This window comes from Hevea brasiliensis, chromosome 1, assembly GCF_030052815.1.
Source record: "Hevea brasiliensis isolate MT/VB/25A 57/8 chromosome 1, ASM3005281v1, whole genome shotgun sequence".
Lineage (NCBI taxonomy): Eukaryota > Viridiplantae > Streptophyta > Magnoliopsida > Malpighiales > Euphorbiaceae > Hevea > Hevea brasiliensis.
In genome coordinates, this window is record NC_079493.1 from 5,747,541 (window position 1) to 5,756,672 (window position 9,132).

Consider the following 9,132-nt stretch of genomic DNA (forward strand, 5'->3'; position numbering starts at 1 on the left):
GACCGCAGTCCTAAACTACCTACTTATCCCCCTCGCTATCCTGAGGAAGAATCAGACCCACTCGTAGTTCGACACTTGAAACTGTGGTGATGCATGTTCTTCTACGCCTTACACACCTACAGGTGATATGTTGATGCGTGTTCTTCTACGCCTTACACAACTATGCCATGTGCCCTAAACAATGTCTAAGGACTTACCAAAAAACATCTGTCATGAAATGTTGTGGGTTCGTATTTAGGACCGCAGTCCTAAACTACCTATGTATCCCCCTCGCTATCCTGAGGAAGAATCAGACCCACTCGTAGTTCGACACTTGAAACTGTGGTGATGCATGTTATGCTACACCTTACACACCTACAGGTGACATGTTGATGCATGTTCTTCTATGCCTTACACAACTATGTCATGCGCCCTAAACAACGTCTAAGGACTTACCAAAAAATATCTATTTCATGATTTGAAAAAAAAATTGAGATGACTGGATCTCAAAACTCTTTTTGTGATTTTTGTGCTTCTTGTATGCTGCTTCCTATCATGGGCATGCTAATTTTGCTAGAGATTCTAAAAAAAACTTAGTCCTCTGAGGGACCTCTTTTTGCAAAAACTTTCTTTTAACCTCAAAATTTTTGAGGAAAATTATTCACTGAAAATACTTTCTTAAGGTCACAATACAATTGCCCTCTGATTTTTCTTTTTTTTTTTTCTCTCCCCCCATGGTTTCTGCCTTGACTCATTTCTCTTCCATGAACTCTATTCTCTGTGCCCTAACTTTTGCCTGAAATGTCCTTTTGGATTTTCATCTCAGCGGGCTTGCTCTAACTTTTGCCTAAGTGGCCCTTTCGGGTTTTCCACCTAGCAAGCTTCTTTTTTTTTTTTTAAATTAGACAATTACCAGGGCATTCATATCAAGCACCTATCTTGTCATGCTCAGAAGACATAGATTAAATCAAAACAATGCAGTTCAATTACTTAATCATTTGATGTATCCCTCAAGACACAAACATTCGCGATCATAATTAAATAAAACCCATCCCTAGTCAATGCAATAAAAACTTCTTTATTTATTCAGGTACACCATTACTCCCTCTTACATTTAGTTTTGCCAAATTTCTAACCTTCCAAAGTTAGAAATAAGCTTTATAACCTACCAAATGGCTTTTTCAGGTTTTCCATCCAGATCTTCTCTCATCTCTCCTTTTGCCTAGACTGCCTTTTGCAGGTTTTCAAACTAGCATTTTTTTCTTTTCTTTTCTTTTTTTTTCTTTGACCCTTATTTTTGCCTAGACCGTCTTTTGTAAGTTTTCACCCTAACGGGCCTATCTCACACAAAGTACCGTTTGAGCTTGTCTAAGTTGACTAGTTCTTGAAATTCATTCCCATCCAGGTCTGATATTCTTACAGTAGCAAGATCTTTTTGACTATGTATGGACCATCCTAGCTTGGGTTAAGCTTTCCTCTTGAATCAAAAGGGACGGCCCGAGCTTATTTTAAAACCATGTCTCCCTCTTTGATCTTTCTTGGCTTCACCTTCTTATTAAAGGCTCTAGCTATCTTCCTCTGATAAGCCTGCATATGATACAAGGCTCACATCCTCTTTTCATCAATCAAAGCTAATTCTTCATATCTCTTCTAAGCCCACTCATTTTTTTAGGATCTTAGCTTCTAGCATCACTCTTAAGGATCTGAGCTCTCGCTTAATGGATAGCATTGCTTTAGTCCCATACACTAAAGAGAATGGGGTTGCCCCCATGGATGTACTTGCAGTACTACGATAACCTTAAAGAACATAAGGGAGTTTTTCAGGCCTATCCTTATATGTTTTGAACTTTTTTTCCCAACTAGAACCTTTCCATTCATATGGGGACTACACATTCCTGCATGTACTTCTTTCATTATTTGCTCAGCCTATTTTTCTATCACACATAAGAGTTTATAGAATTGCCCCCCAACTAAAGTAAGTTGAGCAGCTAATTTATAAATTATTGCTCTATCTCTTTTGTTGGCTTATTGTGAGTATTTTCTCACTCCCAGAGACCTCCTTATGTCTTCATATCATTTTCCTTCTCCCTCTAGGTCCACATGTGCTACTATTAATCCTTCATAGCACGAAATTTTACTCTTCATTAGGATAACTAGCTAAGTCAACTTTTGATCACTCTTTTCCTATGGGGACACCAGCATGGCTTGGGAATCGGCCATCTGATTCTAAGCTCAAGGTATTTGCTTCTTGGTACTTTGTTAACAAGGCTATAAATTTATCTCTTTCTTCTTGGGTTAAATCTTCAGCTAACTTAATGTCTTTAGGATTATTTGGTGTACCCAAATTAATAGAGATCGATTTTGATGCATTCATAGAAACTGATTCTAAATGATTATGAATGCCATGCATATGCCCATTAGAATAAACATCAAACAAGTAAGCAAAAGGACTGTTCATGTTATTGATCTTCACCTTAAAATTTGCATCAAGTATATCGAAAATAAAAACATCAGTATCACTACTGTGAGCATTATAAAAGATAAACTCAAACTTAGGGATGTAGCTTTAGGTGCTTAGCTTTCCATGCAGTTCTTAGATCAATGGTCCTGATTTTCTGCTTTAGCACTTTCACATGTAGTAACCCCTAATCATATGTCCAGGTAATTGCCCACTCTTTCAAGGACTTAGGAGGCTTTGGCTTTTCTTTCTCTTCAGTTGGCTCATAGCCTAAACCATAACTCGTGATCTGCCCTTTCATCTCAAAAAAAGTTACCAGGCCATCTATTCTTTTTCCTAAGCCCATGCCAGAAAAAAAAAAAAAAAATTCATCCCTTTCTTCACAATAGCCACTTTTGGATCCATCAAGTTTTCATAGATCCCAACAACTTGAAAATCAGACACTAGTGGAACTGAACCATCTAGTTGTAATGCAATTATCTCCTCATCATAATCAGTCCAGACATTCAAAGGACCCTCATCAATGTTAGAATTATCACAAACGTTAACAACCATTATAGACTGAGGTTCATTGGGCTTTTGGATGGGTTGGATAAAGTTAATAATTCTGTTAGGGTTATTTGGGGTGATGGAGATCATGTAGAGACCTAGTGTAGATGAAAATTTTGGCTAGGCATGGGGCTTTTAGGTTGATTTTCTGGGTCAATTATCCTTTTGGCATCAATTAGGTCTTAGATATCATACTTAAGTTGAAAGCATCAGTCGGTGTCATGATTGTGGGCTTGGTAGAACCGGCAATATTGGTTGATATCATAGCTAGGTGGGAGTGGATTTGGTAGTGGTCTGGGTGCTAAGAGCTATAGGAGGTCTTAAACTTTGAGACGCTCCAAAACTTCGAATAAGGGTTGGCTGAATTGGAAAAAATCTCCTTGGGGTGTGAGACATAATTTGAACCTCAATAACTTTAATGCCACTTAATTGGCTTACCTCGGGGCTTCTTTCTAAAGTTGACCACAATTTTCTCTTCTAGCTCAAACATCATAGCGTTCAATATTTCATCAAGCACAGCCATAATTTCCTTCATTTTAAGTAGTGCAGGTGAAATCCTTACTAGTCTTTTCCCTTCCCTAACCCAAGTGACCTGATTGGAAGTCTCTTTGGTGTGTTTTGAGGCTATGTTTGCTCAAAAAAAATAGGATTTAAGGGTTAATCTAAGTATGTTATGTACATGAATGCAAAGCATGAATGGACCATTTTTTCTTTTTTTCTTTCTTTTTTTTTTTTTTGCCTTTACTTTTACAAAACCAAAACTGAACCATACCAATAGAACGAAAACTGAACCAAACCAGACCATATAAACTGAACTAAAATCGGACCAAAGACTGAATCAAAACTGAAAAAAAAAATCTCCAAAACTAAATCTTCACCCCCTTATACCTTTAACTCTCATGCGCAGGGTAAGAAAAAATTCTATCCTAAGCTACAGTACACTGGACACACCAACAGGGGGTGGTCCAGGACGATCCTTCCCTCACAAACAAAGGATTTGTATCCTTAAAGTGTAACCATAAGTAAGCATCCTCTTGCTTAACACGGGTTTTGAAATAGACTTGGGCCTATACACATATTGGGTTTATGCATAGGCCTAAGTTCATCTCAACTACCACTAGAACTTATGGTTTGAACAATAAGGTTATAATTCCAGCATAATAAAAATCTACGGGGTACCTAGGGCTGAAATCTATGGCTCATGGGCTTCATCGGGTAGAAAAAGGGTCACCCATGCGAGAGCTTGTCCATTAAGCACAACGGCCAGAGCTATGGCTCTTTTATATACTCGAAGGTACGGGCATGGGGTGCTAGCATTCACCAATTCGTCATAACCCAAGTAGAGCTATGGTTTCCTTAGCTAGTACTAACGGGGCTAAAAAGGGTAAGGGTGATCCGTGTGATAGTGTAGTGCAATGCAAAAAGTTTAGCAGAGGAATAATATTAGACTAATAGAAACATGTTGGAGTAACTATCCATTTAGTCCCCAGTGGAGTCGCCAAACTGTGGGGCAAGGGGGGCGTGAGGCGAAATATCATCCATTGGAATTATATAAAATGCACCAGGTAATGCCCAGGAAAGATGGTGGAGTCACAATGGTCTCACTTAAGTACCACCTCCTTAGACAGCATTTCCTAGACATGCACTTCATACAATCCTAATAGAATCAAACCACTGGTAAGTACCGTCTTCCCATATCACTACCACGGTACTAAGGATTTATGCCACGAAGGCATAGATAGACAGGAGTCGCCACCCGGGTAATAACCGGGACATATTCAGTGTTTCTTCCGAGGGTCATGGATGGCAACTTACTCCTTGCAGAGTTTTCACAACCGTCATTACCATAGCCCAATGTCTAGGTTCGGGATAGTGGGTACGTAAGGGGAAGGTGTTAGGCACCCCTTACGCCTGGTCTAACCTCATTGATTCGAGTGCCAGTCCTCTACTAATGTTTCTAAAAGTCTTGTTTATTATTCCTTTATTAAACTTGATCTTAAAAAATGCAATTCTAATCCTACACACGCAAGTGATTCACAAAAGGGTTGTTGTTTACACACAATTTTCATGCACAAGTAATTCCTATCTATGGGGTTGCTAATATTTAAATGATATTTACCAGATGACTAAAATTAATTTGTTATTGAGAATTTAATTTACAAACGAATTTAATTTCAAATAACCCTACGTTTCTATTTAACCTAATTAATTAATTTTCACCAAGTTACCCTAAGGATAATTGAACTAAGTTAATTATGTACATGTGTAAGTTATTCTAATATCACATAAGGCCCAAACAATCACAACCTAATAAAGATTTCTAACATGCAAATTTATTTTACAATTACCAAGTATTAAATTAAATTTATTTTACATGCCAATGTTAGTTTAATTTACAAACAAGATTAATTATAATTTACAAAGTATTTATTTAAATTAATTATATGCAAAAGTCAGTTAAATTAAAAATAAAGTTAATTTTAATTTACCAAATAAAAGTTCTATTATTACTATAATTTCATGCCAAATGTTATTCGAGAAGTTTAGAGCTACTTACCTGTTGGTAAATGCAGTTGCCATTGGGGCAAGCTATCCTTAAAAAAGGGTCTTCTCTTCTAGTATGGCTGTAACACCCCTATTGGTATAGCCTGGTATATTTCACTGTTCCGGTGACCGGTGTCGGTCCGGACAATTAATGGGATTAGGGCCACACTTAAGACAATTTGAGAAGCCATAAACACAAATAATTAGTAATGTTTAATTAGTTAACTATAAATAAGAAAAACATAACATAAGAGGTTAAACGAGCCGAGTCACAGCGATGAGTGACCTCCTCGGGAACGACTGCGAAGTCATTTTAAACTCAAATTCCGAACCGTAAAAAGTGACGCTGCGGTCCTTAGGACCCTTATGAACACAGTGGAAAAGAGAAAATCACGAAAAAGAACTGTTAAGTCAGTCAAATAATAAGGTCAGGGAGCCGGAAGAAATATTGGATTATTTGCAAACCGGGATGAACCGGCGAGGGGCAATTTGGTCAATTGACCCCGAGAGCCGACTCCTGACATAACTGTCAAATAAAATCGGAGAAAAGAAAATTTCGGAATCGACAATATAATTAAATAACTAATAGAAAAATAAATAGAAAAAAAAAAGAAAAGGAAAGAAGTTAGAAAAGTCAAAGGTGATGTCATAAAAGAATTAATAAATTGAATTAATTAATTTGGATTTAAGGGTCTTCCATAAGCAAAATAGATAAAAGAAAAGAAAAAAAAATTTTTTGATTACTTCATTCCCGTCACTCTTTCTCCCTCATTTCTCTCATTTCCCTTTCCACCATTAACACCCATTTCAAGCTTTCAAAAGCTTGATTTTATTTTATAAACTCCCTAACTCCTTTAAGTAAGTCTTGTTCTTGAACTTTGACAAGCATCTTGACAACAAAAAGAGGAGGAAAGAAAGAAGATTTGAAAAGGGAGAAATTCAACAAAAGAGGTTAGTGGTTAGTTTTTAATATTATGTTTAAATTCATAATTAAGTAGTTGAATTACACTAGAAATTGTGGAAAAATACAATGAAATAAATTGTTGAAGGACCAAACCTAAATTTTAGTCAACTAGGGTTTGAGGATGTGTATGCATGAACTTGGTGAATTTAAAGGTGTATGTGAGCTTATTGGTGTTGAATGATTAGCATTAAAACAATTAAGTGTGATTAATTACAATAATTAGATGAATTAGGGTTTGGAGGCCTAGGGTTTGAGGCAAATTTTGGAGAAATACATAAATGACATGTTTGACCTATTGTGAAGTGAAATAGTGGTCAATTATGACCAAATGAATTGTGTGGGAATGGTAGGAAATTAAACCAAATTCGTAGGTCAATGGTCATGCTGCTGGCAGCATGACCAAACCCACTTTGAAGGACCAAAACTCAAATTTTACAAGTCCAATTGATATGCCACCAATTGGAGATGAAAATAGACATAAAAGAGCACAATTTTCATTAAGGAACCATTGCCAAAAACTGACCAAAACTTGGTGAAACAATTGACCAAAGTGAGTTGATAGCAGGCTGCCACTGCACTAAACTGACCAAATGAACAGTGTGGTCATAACTTGAGCTAGGTAGGTCAAATTGACCTGAAATTTTACCAGCAATTAGATATGATATAGACCTAAAACTTTCATGAAGAACACCAACCCAAATTATGCCATTAACTCATTCAAATCATTGAGCAAAGTTAAAATTTCTGTACTGAAATTCTGCAGATTTTTAGTTGAGCAGCAATGTTTGGATAGCTATAACTCTCTCTAGAAAACTCGGATTTAGGCGATTCTTGAACCGATGGAAACCTAAGACATAGTAAAACATTTCATATGAAGAAAGTGAGACCAAATTATGAACTTAACTTGATCAAACAATTGACCAAAGTTGAACCAAAAATCTGACAGCACCTAAATTGCAGTATGAACAGTGCACGTGAACAGTAAACTTATTTTGGCCATAACTTGAGCTACAAAACTCCGATTGAGGTGATCCAAAAATGAGAATACACTTAAGACAATAAGGAACATTTTCTATGAAGGAAGTTTTGTCAAATTCCAACAGTAGATCAACCAATGGAATAGTGCAACTTCGGAAACCAAAACCGAAAATTGGCAATTTTGCCAAAATGACCTAAGCTTTAAACAAATGACGAAAACCAACAAGTTTGGTGACCAAAATGTGGTATGTGGGTGAAGTTGGAGTTCCCATACCTATTAAGCCTTAGAAAGTCAATAATTTGACTTGAATAGTGCAGTGAATAGTAACCCAAACACAAAATTTCGAGAACGTCGAATTTAACACGTTAGAGTTAGGTAAATGTGAAGCTAAGTTTATTTTGAATTTATTTTAAGTTCTAGTACTGAAACATTGTAAAATTGTGTGTTTCAGTTGAAAAGAATATCAGGAAGGAACCCGAGGAACCGAGTCGAGGCTAAAGGACGACTCGTTTGAGGTTTGTGCACAATATTACTATGCTTTAAAAAAATTCATTGATTAAATGAATGAAATATGCATTTTATTGTTGCTTTGAATTGTTGAAAGTATTGTGACCTTACTTATGATGTTTTGATTCAAATTGTGAAATTTATTGTGTATATTTGAAATGACAATGTTTAGCAAATTGTTAAGATAAGTTTTAAAACCACGATTATCATGACCATATATTTGAACACCTCACTAGCGCGACTAGTGGGGGTAATTAGTTTCAATTTTGATTCCTTCTCTGGAGAAGTGTTGAGGTGTGCCGTAGAAGAGGATGTGAATGGATATCCATATATTTGAGCTAGTTAGCCTTGTGACATGATTTCTCTTTAGCCTCGGCTATCGATATTCATGTGATTTCTCTTAGCCTCGGCTATTGAGATTCTATTTGTTTCAATGGCATGATTTAATCGTGGGTTTTATGAAATGTGTTTTGATACTTTGAAATAAACTTGGTTTACATGTAAAATCTTACAATGCATGATTGTATTTAATTTTCATGTTTAGTCAAATTTTTGAATGAATGTGCTTTAAGTTTTGCATAAAGATTATTTTAGTATATTGTGCACCACTGAGTCTTAGTACTCAGCGATAGCTTTTATTGCTGTCGCAGATATAGAGATTAGAGGAGCAGCAGACTGAGCTGCTGAGGTGTGTGAAGTCATCAGCTTGAAGTCTTCGGGTATAATTTATACCCTAACTGTAAATATTTCTTTTGATGTATATATTGCACATAAATGTATGGACATGTACATGGGTCTTGAGCAGCTTGTACAAAGTTTGTATAAAAGTTGTAATAAATTTTAGTTTGGACTTCCTGAATGTAAATTTTAGTATGATGAATATATAAATTGTTTATCTTGAATGGAATACGAATAAATGATATTGATGGACAATATTTTGAAGAAATTATTGAACTTGTGAATTTGAGAAATTGATTGAGATTGAGTTTGAAATTGAAGTAGTGGTTGAGAAAAACTTTTAGAAGTGCTTTTTACAGGTATTCGAAGAACTGTTTTCTCAAAATACAGAGGAAACTCTGTCAAAATTTTTATAAAATTTGCGGAAAACTAAAATGGCCAAAAATATTAATTAGTTTTAATTTCAACTAAATG

At 35.9% G+C, this 9,132-nt stretch overlaps 1 long non-coding RNA gene across 1 annotated transcript; it reads left to right on the forward strand.

Annotated features, from left to right (window-relative positions):
* The first annotated feature begins 7,939 nt into the window (after positions 1 to 7,939).
* Positions 7,940 to 8,882, forward strand: LOC131169809 (uncharacterized). The gene is made up of 2 exons (XR_009140851.1): positions 7,940 to 7,988; positions 8,631 to 8,882. It is a non-coding gene; the product is annotated as an uncharacterized LOC131169809 (long non-coding RNA).
* The last annotated feature ends 250 nt before the right edge of the window (positions 8,883 to 9,132 follow it).